Here is a 16,961-nt window from a genome sequence, read left to right as displayed (position 1 = left end):
GTGGAGATTAAGGATTAGGGAGGCTGACTTTTCAAAGAAGAAATCTTTCTGGCAGTTTTACCTCAGTAAGTTCAGTTTAAAATTTACTTTGACCTTTACTTCTTAGTTTTAATACTATTTTCATCCCTAAACTAAAGAATTGCCAAAATAATTATTTCATCTAGTGCCAAAGTCTTTCCCATCAGTTTTCTCTTAAATAGCTAAAACTGCTTGAGAATTCTGACTGAAGTTTATTAATTGAAGAAAATAATAAGTAAAGATATGTAATCTTGGTTAATTGAATGTTTTTGAACAGAATGTATTTTGGAAAAATCTCTACTTAATCTTTGATTTTTTAAAATCTATTTCTTTGTTAAATTTTAATCACATATTTATGACTGGTATTACTTACATGCAATATGTAAATAAGCAATAATTATTGTTAAGTTCTTTTTAATACTTCATTATGAATACATATACTAACCCAAGATTTTATTAAATAAATTAATTTTTTTATTTATATAATGCTAACTGCTTGTATATACTATTACCATAAAAATGATAGCATTTATTGCATTACCTTCAGTTTATAAGGTATGCTTTCAGTGTAGATTAAACATGAGTTTACTGTAGATAAAATCTTATTTAAAGCACATTTTTATACTTTTGGTTCAAATAGTTTACAAAATTCAAATATAAATGCCAGTCTACAAAGTTTCATCTCAGTAATAACAACACTACCTTTTAGATTTTGAACAGTTTAAAAATAACACCACAGTGCTTTATGATTTTCAGGTACCCAGATACATTATTTTTATCTGCCCCTAAACAAATCTCTGAGATGTTTGATCCCCATTTTAGATGTAAAGAGACTCAGATACCTTACTTAATACAAGTTAACTTATAAATTGCCATTTGATCAGTACTGTAAATGTTTTTCACTCTTATTTATTGGAACATATATATTAATATATATCATATCCTACTGTACACTTGGCTTTTCAAGCATTTTTTTAATTTTTCTCTATTTCTCTAGAAGATACATTAACATATACTCATGCAATCAGCTGCATACCTATTCTTAAATAAGAAGAAATCTTTTTTACAGTAAGTATAAGGAAAAGTACAATTATCTATCTTTTTTTGCTAATATATTGAGAGTAAAATGTTAACCTAAAGGAGAACTAAACACTGTCTGCTGAAATTATTTAGAGCAATAGATGCATTGAAAACAAAAAGGTTAGCTTTGCATCTGTTCTTTTTACTGGTTCCATTCTTCTGCCATTATCTAATGTTCTGTAGGCAATTTTGGAGCTATTATGATAGGCACAATTTTAGTGAAAGATGAAGACTAGAAACCCTGGCAGCTACATATAAGAATAAAATGTATCAGCCCTCTAGAAGTTAAGTAGAAGACATTTTATAGAAAATAATATCTTTTGAGATTTGTTTTTCCATGGTAATGTATAATCTTATTCTACCATTGGCCCAAAAAATAAGCAAATAATAATAATAATAATCCAACATTAGAAAATAAGGGATAGTTGGATTTGGGAATAGGATATCAAAAGACCTTGATTTACTGGATTAAAATATGAATTTTTCTCTCTATATTCCAAGTGTAGAGAAGGAGAAAGGCAAACAAATTCCTGGACAGAGATCGATATGGTTTGACTCTGTTCCCACCCAAAGTCTGATCTTGAGTTGTATGTAATTCTCATGTGTTAAGGGCAGGACCAGGTGGAGTAATTGAATAATAGGGGCAGTTTCCCCCATACAGTTCTCGTAATAGTGAGTGAGTTCTCGTAAGATCTGTTGGTTTTCTAATGGACTTCCTCGTTTGCTTGGCTCTCATTCTCTTTCTTGCCACCAAGTAAAGAAGGACATGTCTGCTCCCCATTCTACCATGATTGTAAGTTTCCTGAAGCCTGCCAAGCATTGCTGAACTGTGAAACCTCTTTCCTTTATAAATTACCCAGTTTGGGGTTTGTCCTTATTAGCAGTATGAGAACAAACTAATATATTAAGTAGGTACTGGTACAGTTGGGTGCTGCTGTAAGGATACCGAAAATGTGGAAGTGATTTTGGAACTGGATAACAGGCAGAGGTTGGAACAGTTTGGAGGGCTCAGAAGACATGAAAATGTGGGAAAATTTGGAGCTTCCTAGAGACTTGGAATACTCAGAAGACAGGCAGATGTGGGAAAATTTGGAACTCCCTAGAGACTTATTGAATGGTTTTGACCGAAATGCTGATAGTGATATGGACGATGAAGTCCAGGCTGAGATGGTCTCAGATGGAGATGAGGAACTTTTTGGGAACTGGAGTAAAGGTCACGCTTGCTATGCCTTAGCAAAGAGACTGGCAGCATTTTGCCTCTGCCCTAGAGATATGTGGAACTTCGAACTTGAGAGAGATGATTTAGGGTATCTGGCAGAAGAAATTTCCAAGTGGCAAAGTGTCCAAGAGGAAGCAGACCATAAAAGTTTGGAAAATTTGCAGCCTGATGATGTGAAGAAAAGAAAAACCATTTCCTGAGGAGAAATTCAAGCCAGCTGCAGACATTTGCATAAGTAATGAGGAGCCAAATGCTAATCACCAAAATAATGGGGAAAATGTCTCCAGGGCATGTCAGAGACCTTCACAGCAGCCTCTCCCATCATGGGCCTGGAGGCCTAGGACAGAAAAATGGTTTCCTAGGCTGCTGCTACTCTGTGCAGTGTCAGAACATGGTCCCCTGTGTCCCAGTGACTTCAGCTTCAGCTGTGGCTAAAAGAGGGCAAGGCACAGCTCAGACCCTTGCTTCTAAGGGTGTAAACCCTAAGCTTTGCAGTTTCCCACATGGTGTTTGGCCTGTTGGTGCATAGAAGTCAAGAATCAAGGTTTGAGAACCTTCACCTAGATTTCAGAGGATGTATGGAAATGCCTGGATATCCAGGCAGAATTTTGCTGGAGAGGCAGAGCTCTAATGAAGAACCTCTGCTAGGGCAGTGCTGAAGGGAAATGGGTCAGAACTCCCACACAGAGTCACCACTGTCTTCCACACAGACTCCCACATAGAGTCCACTGCCTAGTGGAGCGATGAGAAGAGGGCCACCATCTTTCAGACCCCAGAATGGTAGATCCATCAACAGCTTGCACTATGCATCTGGAAAAGCTGCAGACAGTCAACACCATCCTATGAAAGCAGTGGAAAGCGGGGCTATATCTTGCAAAGCCACAGAGGTGGAGCTGCCCAAGGCCATGGGTGCCCACCTCTTGCATCAGCGTGACCTGGATGTGTGACATGAAGTCGAGGGAGATCATTTTGGAGCTTTAAGATTTGGCTACCCTGCTGAATTTTGGACTTGCATGAGGCCTGTAGCCCCTTTGTTTTGGCCAATTTCTCCCATTTGGAATGGGTATATTTTTCTATTGCCTGTACCCCCGTTGTATCTAGGAAGTAACTAACTTGCTTTTGATTTTACAGTCTCATAGGTAGAAGAGACTTGCCTTGTCTCAGATGAGACTTTGGACTGTGGACTTTTGAGTTAATCCTGAAATAAGGCTTTGGGAGACTGTAGAAAAGGCGTGACTGTGGTTTGAAATGTGAGGACATGAGATTTGGGAGTGGCTGGGATGGAAACATGTAATCTAACTTTTAAATAAATGGAATCATAGCATTTGTGTTGTTTCATGTTTCATATTTGCATCATACAGTTACCATGGCTTCCGGTTATTAGCTCCAGCCCAAACTTCTCTTCTCTCTTTTTTTGCTTAGCAATATGTCTTGAAAGTCTTATGTACACACACACACATACACACATGCACACACACACACACACACCCCCCCCTAATTCTGGTTAACAAGCTGCAAACCATTCCTTGGTACAGAAGTGTTATCATGGTAGTAATACTTAATATTATTTGTATATCTCAAATGCAAATAGCTGAGCTAATAATGTCTCCTCAGTTTACAACAGATTACAATTATTGAACTGGGTCAGACACTTTCTCCTATTTCCTTTTACTTCTTTCTTTCTGCCCTGACCCTCACTCCTTGGTCTCTCTGCACAATCATTTATAAAACAGTATTTTGCAAATGTTGATGTATATTAGCCTCTCCAGGAAAGCTAAGAAAAAATGAGGCCCCTCTTGTTTAAAGGATAGGCCCTGAGCCTTTATGTTTTTAGCTTGTTCTCCATGAATTCTAATACTGGTTGCTCTAATATAGTTTATATAGGTTTCTGAATATATACAAACCCTTTTAAGTTAAACATATATGCATTTATGTGTATTTGTAGGGATCTTTTCTAATTTTTTTATTGTGATAAAAATACACATAACATAAAATTTACCACCTTAACCATTTTAAGTGTACAGTTCAGTGGTATTAAATACATTCGTAATATTGTGCAACCATCACCACCATCTATCTCCATAACTCTTTTCATCTTGTAAAACTGCAACTCTGTACCCATTCCATAGTAATTCCTTATTCTCCCCTCCTCTCCACAACCACCATTCTACTTCTGTCTCTGATTTTGACTACTCTAAGTACCTCATGGAGTTGGAATCATATAGTTTTGGTCAGATTTTTTTTTCTTCTTAAGGCTAAATAATACCCATTTTGTATATATACCACATTTTGTTTATCCATTCATTCATCAGTGGACACTTGGGTTACTCCCACATTTTAGCGATTGTAAACAATGCTGCTATGAACATGGGTGTATAAATATCTCTTCAAGATTCTGGTTTCAGTTCCTTTTGGCATATATCCAAAAGTGGAATTTCAGGATCATGTGTTATCTATGTTTAGTTTTTTGAGGAACTGCCATACTGTTTTCTATAGCAGCTGTATTAGTTTACATTTTTACCAACAGTGTGCAAGGGTTGGTTTCAGTTTCTTCTCAAACTTGCGAACAATCTTCTATTTTGATTTTTTTTCTTCTTCTTCTTTTTTTTGAATAATAAATGTGAATTGGAATCTCATTGTAGTTTTGATTTATATTTCCCTAATGATTAGTGATAGTGAGCATCTTTTCATGTACTTCTTAGCCATTTGTATATCTTCTCTGGAGAAATGCCCTATTCAAGGCCTTTTGAGTTGTTTCTTTTTTTGTTGAGTTTTAGAAGTTCTCTTTATATTCTCGATATTATTCTCATATTAAGTATATGATTTGCAAATATTTTATTTCATTCTGTAGGTTGCCATTTTACTCTGTTGAGTGTCTTTTGATGCACAAAATATTTTGTTTCACAAAGTTCAATTTGACTATTTTTTCTCTGTCACCTTGGGCTTTGGTGTCATCTCCTAGAAATCAAGTGCCAACTCCAGTATCATGAAGCTTTTGCTCTATGTTTTCTTCTAAGAGTCTTAAAGTTTTTGGCCATACATTTAAGTCTTTGATTTATTTTGATTTAATTTTTGTATATGTTATTAGGTGAGAATTCAGCTTCATTCTTTTGCATGGGGATATTCAGTTTTTCCAGAAACATCTGCTGAAAAGACTGTCCTTTACCCCACTGAATGGCCTTAACCATCCTTCTCAGAACTTATTTGACCATATATAGGAGGGTTTATTTCTGGCTCTAGTCTATTGGTCTATATGTCTGTCTGCCTTTATGCCAGTATCATACTGTTTTCATTACAATAGTTTTGAAATAAATTTTGAAATCAGGAAGTCTGAGTCTTCTGGCTTTGTTCTTTTTTTTCAAAATTGTTTTGTCTATTTTAGGTCTCTTGAGATTCCATATGAATTTTGGGATAGGTTTTTCTATTTCTACTAAAAACATCATTGGTATTTTGATAAGGATGTGTTGAATCTGTAGGTGGCTTTGAGTAGTATTGATATCTTAACAATATTATATCTTTCAATCCACAAATGTGGCTTGTGTTTTCATTTATTTATGTCTTTCTAAATTTCTTTCAGCATTCTTTTGTTGTTTTCATTGCACAAGTCTCTCCCCTCCCTGGTTAATTCTTAAGTATTTTATTCCTTTTGATACTATTGTAAATCAAATTGTCTTCATTAATTCCTTTTCTGATTGTTCATTGTTAGTATATAGAAATACAACAGATTTTTGTCTGTTTTTTTCTGTATCCTGCTACTTTGTTGAATTCCATTATTAGTTCTAACAGTGTTTTGTGTAATCTTTAGGGTATTTTTTAGATACAAGATCACATCATCTGCAAACAGATCATTTACTTCTTACTTTTCAATGGATGACTTTTCTTTTTCTTGCCTAATTTCTCCAGCTAGGACTTCCAGTACTATGTTGAAAATACATCGCAAAAGCAGGCATCCTTGTTTATTCATTATGTCAGAGGAAAAGCTCTCAGCCTTCCACCACTGAGCATGTTTTCTGTGGGTTTTTCATATATGACTTTTATTGTGTTGAGGAAGTTTCCTTCTATTCCTAGTGATTAGATGTTTTTATCATGAAACAGTGTTTGATTTTGTTCTTTTTTTGGCATCAATTTAGATGATCATGTGGTTGGTTTTTTTTTTTTTTCTCCATTCTGTTAATGTAGTGTATCATATGGATTAATTTTCCTGTGGTGAAACATCCTTGCATTCTAGGAATAAATCCCAATTGATCATGCTGCATAATTTTAATATGCTTTTTAATTCGGTTTGCTACTATTTTGTTGAAGATTGTTGTTTCAATATTCATAAGGGACATTTGTCTTTAGTACTCCCTTTTTGCAGTGTCTTTGTATGGCTTTGGAATCAGGGTAATGCTGGCCTTACATAATGAGTTAGGAAGTATTCCACCCTCTTCAGCTTTTTAGAAAAGTTTGAGAAGGATTTGTGTTCTTTAGATATTTGGTAGAATTCACCAGTTAAGCCATCAGATCTAGGACTTTTCTTTCTTAGGAGATTTTTTATTACTGATTCAATTTCCCTGCTAGTACTAGATCTAGTTAGATTTTCTATCTCTTTATGATTTTAGTCTTGGTAAGCTTTGTGTTTCTAAGAACTTATCTACTTCATTTAGGTTAGTAGCTTCATTTTTGACTCCTGCCTTACCTTCCAAATTTAGTCAATCAAAAACTTTTGTTTATTAATCTATATACTTCTCTCCAATTCTGCTGACAGTATTTTACTCATTTTCACCATGATTACAGGCATGCGCTAACACACCCGGCTAATTTTGTATTTTTAGTAGAAGCGGGGTTTCACCATGTTGGCCAGGCTGGTCTTGAACTCCTGACCTCAGCTGATCCACCCACCTCAGCCTCCCAAAGTGCTGGGATTACAGGCATGAGCCACGACGCTCGGCCTGTTGTACAATTTTCTGACTGGTCTCTCTGCATCCATTCTCATTTATCTTTAATCCATTTTTCAGACTTCAGCTACCATAATCTTTTTTAATCAAAATGTTTACCAAGACTCTTATTATTTTCCTGACAATAAAATTCAGACTTCTAACATGGTCTAAAAGTCCCAATGTAATATTTCCCTTGACAACTTTACGAGATTTTCTGTCAGTATTGTTTCCTCTAATTTTTCTATGCTGTAGCACAGAAATTAGATTTCACTCAGTTTTAGGTATACCCTATACATACTTATGCTTTAAGGCCTCTATGTCTGCCTTCATTTTCTCTTTTAACATAAATTCCTAAAGATCAAGAACTGTATCATAGATTCTTAAATGAAATGATAGGGAGGGGGCAAAGTAAGATGGCCAAATTGAAGCCTTCACCAAGCATGTCTTCTGCACAGACACCAATTTAACAATTGTCTACACAAGCAAAGCACCTTCATAAGAACCAAAAACTAGATGAGCACCTACAGTACCTGGTTTTAACTTCATGTCGCTGAAAAAGGCACTGAGGAGGGTAGAAACAGTCTTGAATCACCAATGCCAACCCTTGCCCACTCCCCAGCAGGAATTGTGACATTGCATTGAACTCAGTGATATCCTGTTACAGCAGAATGCAAAACCAGGCTGCACTTAGCTAATGTCCACCCACAGAGGAGATATTTAAACCAACTCTAGCCAGAGGGGAATTGCCCATCCCAGTGGTCCAAACTTCAGTTCTGGCAAGACTTATCACCCTGGGCTAGTGTTCTGGGGCTCTAAATAAACTTCAAAGGCAGTGTAGGCCACAAGGACTGCAACTCTTGGGGAGTCCTAGTGCTTAACTTAGATTAAAGTGAGTGGACTAAGGAGGCACATAACCTGTTGAGACACAGCCAGAGTGGCTAAGAGAGTACTTGCACCACCCCTACCCCAAACCCAGGCTGCACAGCATGGGGCTCCAAAAAAGACACCTTCTTTCCACTTAAGGAGAGGAGGGAGAAGAGTAAAGAGGTCTCTGTCTTACATCTTGGAAACCAGCTCATCCACAGTAGGGTAGAATACCAGTCAGAGTCGTGAATCCCCCTTTCCAGGACCTAGCTCCCAAACATTTCTAGACACACCATGGGCCAGAAGGGAACCTGCTGCCTTGAAGGGAAGGACTCAGTCCTGGCAGGACCCATCAACTACTGAATAAAGTGCCCTTGGGCCCTGAATAACCAGTAGCAATACTCAGGTAGTATGCCACTCTGAGACTTGCTGGCTTCAGGTGAAACTCAGCACATTACTAGCTATGATGGCTGTGGGGAGAGACTATGATTGAGAAAATTAGAGGGAAAAGTAAGGGAGCTTTGTCTTACACCTTAGGTACCAGCTCAGCCACAGGGAAGTAGAGCACCAACCAGGATCTTGTGGCCCCCAATTCCAGGACTTGGCTCTTGGACAGCATTTCTGGACCTGCCGTGGGCCAAAGGGAAACTACACTGAAGAGTGAGTCCCAGGCCAGGCAGCATTCACCACAAGCTCGATGAAGAGCTCCTGGGCCTTAAGAGAACATCAGCAGTAGCCCAGCAGTACTCTCCATGGGTTTGTGATGGTGGTCATAGGGTGAGGCCCCTCTGCCTATGGAAAGGGGAGGGAAGAGTGGGAAATACTGTGTCTCATGATTTGAGTGCCAGCTTAGCCACAGTACAATAGAACACTAGGCACACTTCTAAGGTTTTTGACTCAAGTCCCTGGCTCGCAGATGGCACCTCTGGACCTGCCTGGAGGAATTTGTGCCCTGAAGGGAAGGAAAAACCCTGGCTGGCTTTACCACCTAATGATTGTATAGTCCCAGGACCTTGAGTGAACACAGGCAGTAGCCAGGGTAGTAGTTAGGTCAGCAGGCCTTGGGCGAGACCCAGTGCTGTGCTGGCTTTCAGTCTGATTCAGTGCGGTACCAGTGGTGGTGGCCACAAAGGTGCTTGTGTCACCCCACCCCAAGCTCCAGGTGGCTCAGAATAGACAGAAAGAGCCTCTTTTTTTTTTAGGAGAAAGTAAGGGGAAAGAACAACAGTCTCTGCAGAGAATTCTGGATCTTATCCAAGACCATGAACGCAGTACCTCTACAAGTCTGCAAGAACAATAGTGTTACTAGGTTTGGGGTGTCCACTAATACAGATATAGCTTAGATCACAACACTCAAGTCTTCTGAGTACCTGGAAAGCCTTGCAGGAAATACAGGTTCAAATTAGCCCAGACTGTGAAGACTACAATAAATACCTAACTCTTCAGTGTCCAGACACAGATGAACATCCACACGCATTAAGACCATCCAGGAAAGCATGACCTCACTAAATGAACTAAATAAGCCACCAGGGACCAATCCTGGAGAAACGGAGATATGTGACCTTTTAGACTCGAAATTCAAACTAGCTGTTTTAGGAAACTCAAAGAAATTCAAGATGACACAGAGAAGGAATTCAGAATTCTACCAGATAAATTTCATAAAGAGATTGAAATAATTAAAGAGAAACAAGCAGGAATTCTGTACTTGAAAAAGTGCAATTGGCATACTGAAGAATGCATCACAGTCCTCTAATAGAATGTATCAAGCAGAAGGAGTTAGTGAGCTTGAAGACAGGCTATTTGAAAATATACAGTCAGAGGAGACAAAAGAAAAAAGAATAAAAAACAATGAAGCATACCTATAGGATCTAGGAAATAGCTTCAAAAGGTCAAATCTAAGAGTTAATGGACTTAAAGAGGAGAGAAACACAGATAGGGATAGAAAGTTATTACCCCTTTGAATAAAAAGGATGTTAATGAGTGATAATTATTACAGAGAACTTCCCAAACCTAGAGAAAGATATCAATATTCAAGTACAAGAAGGTTATAGAACATCTAGCACATTTAATTCAAAGAAGACTACCTCAAGGCCTTTAATAATTAAACTCTGAAAGGTCAAAGATAAAGAAAGGATCCTAAAAGGATAAAAGAAACAAATAACATACAATGGAACTCTTATATGTCTGGCAGCAGACTTTTCAGTGGAAACCTCACAGGTCATGAGGGAGTGGCATGACATTTAAAGTACTGAAGAAAAAAAAAAAATTTACACTAGAATAGTGTATCCTCCAAAAATGTCATTAAAACATGAATGAGAAATAAAACTTCCCAAACAAAAAGTGAAGGATTTCATCAATACCAGACCTATCCTACAAGTGCCAAAGGCAGTACTTCAAACAAAAAGAAAAGACTTTCAATGAGTAATAGAAGATTATCTGAGGGTTAAAAAAAAAAAAAAAAACTCACTGGTAATAGTACACAGAAAAACACAGAATATTATCACACTGTGTCTCTGGTGTGTAAACTATTCTTACACTAACTAGGAAGACAAAATGATGACCCAATCACAAATAATGTATTTGCCCATTCTCAAACTGCTATAACTATAATAAAATACCTGAGACTGGGTAATTTATAAAGAAAAGAAATTTAATTGACTCACAGTTCCACTGCACAGGAAGCAAGGCAGCATCTGCCTGCCTTTGGGGAGGCCTCAAGGAAATTTTTCTCATGGCAGAAGGCAAAGTGATAGCAGGCATCTTACGTGGCAGAAACAGGAATAAGAGAGAGAGGGGGGAGATGCTACATACTTTACACAAGAACTCACTATTGCAACGACAACACCAAGGACTGTGGTGTTAAGCCATGAGAAATGACTCCCGTGATCCAATCACCTCTCACCAGGCCCCACCTCCAATATTGAGAATTACAATTTGACATGAGATTTGAGTGGAGAAACACATCCAAATCATGTCAAATAATAACTACAACATTTCAAGACATTGACAGTACTTTAAGATATAAATAGGAAAAACAAAAAGCTAAAAAGTAGGGGAACTGAGTGTAGAGTTTTAATTTTCTTTTTGCTTGTTCATTTGTTCTATGCAAATAGTGTTAATATTATTGCTTAAAATAATGGATTATAAGATATTATTTGAAAGCCTCATGGTAACCTCAAATCAAAAAACACACAACAGATCATAAAAAATAAAAAGAAATTAAATCATATCACCATAGAAAATCACCTTCACTAAAAGGAAGACAGGAAAGAAGGAAGAGAATATCTCAAAACAACCAGAAATCAAGTAACAAAATGGCAGGGGTAAGTTCTTATCAATAATACTGAAAGTAAATGGAATAAACTCCTTACTGAAAAGATATAGAATGGCTGAATGGATTAAAAAAGCAAGACCTAATGATCTGTTTGTTACCTACAAGAAACACACTTCACCTATAAAGACACATGTTGACTAAAAATAAGGGGATGGAAAAAGATATTGCATGCCAATGGAAACCAAAAAAGAGCTGGAGTAGCTATATTTACATCAGACAAAAATAGAATTCAGGAAAAAAAAAAAACTCTAAGAAGAGACGAAGAAGTTCATTATATAATGGTAAATGGGTCAGTTCAGCAAGAGGATATATAAGCACTGTAAACATGTATGCACTCAGTACTGGAGTACCCAACTTAGCACTAAAGAGAGAGCTGGAACCCATACAATAAAACCTGGAGACTTCAACACTCTTGTTTCAGCACTGGATACATCTTCCAGACAGAAAATCATCAAAGAAGCATTGAACTTAACCTGCATTATAGACCAAATGGACCAAATTTACAGAACATTTCATTCAACAGCCACAGAATACATATTAATTTCCTCATCACATGGATTATTCTGAGATAGACCATATGTTATCTATCCAGAGCTAGACCATATGTTTAAGACAAAGCAAGTCTTAAAACATTCAGAAAATAGACATAATATCAAGCATGTTCTCTGACCACATGGAATAAAACTAGAAATCAATTACAAGAGAAATTTATGCAAACACATGGAAATTAAACAGCATGCTCTTCAATGACTAGTAGGTCGATGAAGAAATCAAGAAGGAAATTGAATATTATTTGGAAATGAATTATAATGGCGACACAACATAAAACCTATGAAGTACAGCAAAAACAGTACTGAGGGAAGTTAATAGCTATAAGTGCCTACATCAAAAAAGAAGAAAAACATCAAATAAATAACCTAATGATGCATCTTAAAGAATTAGTAAAATGAGCAAACCAAACTCAAAATTACTAGAAGAAAAGAATAAGGAACAGAGCAAAAATAAATTAATTTGAAATGAAGAAAACAGTACAGAAGATCAATGAAACAAAGAGTTGTTTTTTTTGAAAAAGTTAAACAAAATTAACAAACATTTAGCCAGACTGACCAAAAAATGAGAAGATCCAAATAAGTAGAGATTAAAAAGGAGACATTACTACTGTTATTGCAGAAATTCAAAGGATTAGCAGCTGCTGCGAGCAACTATATGCCAATAAATTGGAAAATCTAGAAGAGGTGGACAAATGCCTAGATATATACAACCTACCAAGATTGAACCACGATGAAGTCCAAAATCTGAATAGATCAAGAACAAGTAATGAGAGTGAAGCCATAATAAAAATTTTACCAGCAAAGAAATGATAGGACCCAATGGCCTCACATCTTAATTCTATCAAACATTTAAAGAGAACGTGTACCAATTCTATTCAGACTATTCTGAAAAATAGAGGAGGGAAAATTTCTGAACTTATTCTTTGAGGCCAGTATTACCCTGATACCAAAACCAGATAAAAACAAATCAAAAAAAGAAAACTGTAGGCCAATATTACAGATGAATATTGATGCAAAAATTCTCAAAAAAATTTTAGCAAACCAAATTTAACAACACATTGAAAAGATCATTCATCATGACCAAGTGGGATTTATCCCTGGAATGTAACGATGGTTCAACATATGCAAATCAATTAATGTGATATGTCATATCAGCAGAATGAGGTACAAAAACCATATGAACATTTCAATTGATACTGGAAACGCATTTGATAAAATTTAACATCTCTTTATCATTAAAAAACCCTCACAAAACTGGGTTTAGAAGGAACATACCTCAGGACAATAAAAACCACACATGACAGATCATAATGAGCATCATGTTGAATGGGGAAAAACTGAAAGCCTTTCCTCTAAGATCAAGAATGTAACAAGCATGGCCCACTTTAACTACTGTTATTCATCATACTACTGGAAGTACTAGCCAGAGCAATTAGACAAAGAGAAAAATAAAGGGCATCCAGATTAGAAAGAAAGAAGTCAAATTATCCTTGTTTGAAGATGACATGATCTTATATTTGGAAAAACCTAAAGACTCCATAAAAAACACTATTAGAAGTGATAAATTCAGCAAAGTTGCAGGGTAAAAAGCAACATATATAAAAATCAGAAGCATTTTTATATGCTAACCACAATCAATCTGAAGAAGAAACCAGGAAAGTAATCCCACTTACAATAGCTACAAATAAAACAAAATACTTAAGAATTAACCAAAGAAGTGAAAGATCTCTACAGTGAAAACTGTGAAACATTAATACAAGAAATTGAAGAGGATACAAAAAAAGGAAAGATATTCCATGTTCATGGGTTGAAAAAATTAATATTGTTAAAAAATCCATGCAATGCAAAACAATCTACAGATTTAATGCAATCCCTATTAAAATGCTGATGGCATTCTTCACAGAAATAGAAGAAACAATTCTAAAATTGTTTAGAATTGGTTGTTACATGCAACCACAAAAGACCATAAAGAAGAATGACATTCTGTCATTTGCGACAACATGGATGGAACTGGAGGACATTATTTTCAATAAAATAAGCCAAGCACAAAAAGACAAACTTTGTGTGTTCTCACTTATTTGTGGGTGCTAAAAATTAAAATAAATTTAACTCATGGATATAGAGAGTACAAGGATTGTTACCAGAGGCTGGGAAGGGTAGTGGGGGTGGGGTGTGTGTGGAGAATTGGGAATGGTTAATTGGTAAAAAAAAATAAATAATTCAAAAGAATGAATAAGACCTAGTATTTGCTGGTGCACAGGGTGATTATAATCAAAAGTAATTTAATTGTACATTTTAAAATAACTAGAAGTGTATAATTAGATTTTTTGTAACAGAAAGTATAAATGCTTGAGATGATGGATTCCCATTAACCTGGATGGAATTATTATTATGCATTGCATGCCTATATCAAAATATCTCATGTAACCCATAAATATATTTACCTATTATGGACTCACAAAAATTAAAAAATGAAAAATAAAAAAATAACAGTTTTGAAAAGCAAGCATACATACATAAAAACATACCTTTCTTTCTTCACTGGTAATTTATGGGTGCATTAAAGAAAGGACTGTTCTTATCATTGGACCCTCAGAGCTTAATTCAAAGCTCTGAGAAATAGTATGTTCTCAATATATTTGTATTTATTTAATGTAGTTACTACAAAAAAAGGTTATACTAGTGTTAACTCTCATTTCAACAAAGCATTCAGTTAATTTAGTCACAGTTCCTTATCCATCAACTGTGCTAGCTCTTTCTACTTTGTCTTCGTAGTATGGATTATAATTACATACTTATCTTTGTGTTTCTTTTATCATTTATTCCCCATCCAGGCACAGGGGAGAGATTGGATCTTGTTCACCACTGTACCCCCAGTGTTTATCTTAGCCCCTAGTATATAGTTGGTAATTAATAATTTTTTTAATGAATTAACAGAAAGTTCATTCCAGCTAATGTTTTACTCTATTTTCTATAAAGCAATGTATCTGAAAAATGGTCCTCAAAATCTTCTATAATAGTTGTTGAAAATGCATTTTCAGGACTCGATGCACACTTCATATCTACTAAATCAGTGATTGAGGGGTATCTCCTGTAACTTATGTTTTTCCTGAAGTCCCTATGTGATGCTTAACAACGTGTGCATACATTGTTCTCACAACTCATATCTAACTAATATCTAACTAATAATATCTAACTCATATCTAACTAATAATCATTTGTAACTAAACAAATGATTATTCATATGGGGGAAAATATCTCAATAAGGCATTCGTATTTGTGATCATAGTATTATTTTTATGTTTTTGTGTGTATTTTTATACTAGTCTACTTGTTTTATTGTTATTATTCTAACCTTTTGCCGCAAGTTAACTTTTCCTTCATGAACAAAAGCGACAACCCTTTTCACTATTCAACAATCTCAGCCTACTCACTCTCTAAGCCTCTCTTTTTATTTTTACTGCCAAAGGGCAACTCTCTTTTAATTCTGTCTCCCTGACTCCCCCACTCTTCTTACTCCATTTTGTGAAAGCAGTTTCTAAACAGCTACAACAGAATTTCTAAAGTCATTCATGTGGAAATAAATTAGAGTGAGAAATCTATCCAGGACTCAAAAAAGTTACATTCCCTACTTTATGTTTTCTTTCTTGAAATCAATAAAAGGTAAACCCATTACTTCAACTTACAAGATAGGCAGTAAAGGCATACCTGAGTTTGTTTTGCTTCTCATCACTGCACTTTCACTGTTATTGCTGTTTTATACAAATTAAAAGTTTGTAGTACCCTTGTATCATGCAAGTCTAATGGAGCCATTTTTCTAACAATATGTGCCCACTTTGTGTCTTTGTGTCATACTTTGGTAATTCTTGCAATATTTCAAACTTTTTCATTATTATTATATCTGTTATGGTGATCTGTGATCAGTGGTCTTTGATGTTGCTATTGTACTTGTTTTGGTGCCCCACAAACGGAGCCCATTTAAAATGGCAAACTTAAGTGATAAATATGTGTGTTCTCATTGCTCCCCCAACCAGCCATTCCCCCATTTTTCTCCCTCTTCATGGGTCTCCCTATTCCTTGAGAAACAAAGATATTGAAATTAGATCAATTAGTAACCCTATAATGGCCTCTAAGTGTTCAAGTGAAAGGAAGAATCACACATCTCTTACTTTAAATCAAAAGCTGGAAATGATTAAGCTTAGTGAGGAAGGCATGTCAAAAGCCAAGATAGCCCGGAAGCTAGACTTCTTCTACCAGTTAGGCAAATTGTGATGCAAAGGAAAAATTCTTAAAGGAAATTAAAAATGCTACGCGAGTGAACAACAGATGATAAGAAAGCAAAACAGACTTCCTGCTGATACGGAGAAAGTTTTAGTGGTCTGGATAGAAGATTGAGTCAGCCACAACATTCCCTTAAGCCGAAGCCTAATCCAGAGCAAAGCCTTAACTCTCTTTGGTTCTGTAAGGCTGTGAGAGATCAGGAAGGTACAGAAGAAAAGTTGGAAGCTAGCAGAGGTTGATTCATAAGATTTAAGAAAAGAACTGTCTTCAAAACATAAAAGTACAGGGTGAAGCAGCAAGTACTGGTGGAGAAGCTGCAGGAAGTAATCCAAACAATCTGGCTAAGATCATTGATGAAACTACACAGCAGATTTTCAATGTAGACGAAGCAGCCCTCAGTTGGAAGAAGATGCCATCTAGGGCTTTCATAGCTAGAGAGAAGAGGTCAATGCCTGGCTTCAAGACTTCAAAGCTTCAAAAGATAGGCTGACTCTCCTGTTAGGGGCTGATGTAGATGGTGACTTTCAGTTGAAGCTAATACTCATTGACCATTCCAAAATCCTAGGGCTCTTAAGAATTATACTAAATCTACTCTGCCTGTGTTCTATAAATGGAACAACCAAGTCTGGATGACAGCACACCTGTTGACAGTGTAGTTTACTAAATATTTTAAGCTCACTATTTAGACCTACTGC

General features: G+C 36.2%; 1 protein-coding gene across 7 annotated transcripts in view; it reads left to right on the top strand.

Annotated features, from left to right (window-relative positions):
* Positions 1 to 16,961, top strand: part of TBCK (TBC1 domain containing kinase) — a 267,698-nt gene that overhangs the window by 143,945 nt on the left and 106,792 nt on the right. The window lies entirely within an intron of this gene.

Source organism: Pongo abelii, chromosome 3 (genome assembly GCF_028885655.2).
Source record: "Pongo abelii isolate AG06213 chromosome 3, NHGRI_mPonAbe1-v2.0_pri, whole genome shotgun sequence".
Lineage (NCBI taxonomy): Eukaryota > Metazoa > Chordata > Mammalia > Primates > Hominidae > Pongo > Pongo abelii.
This window is presented reverse-complemented; position numbering and strand designations above follow the sequence as displayed.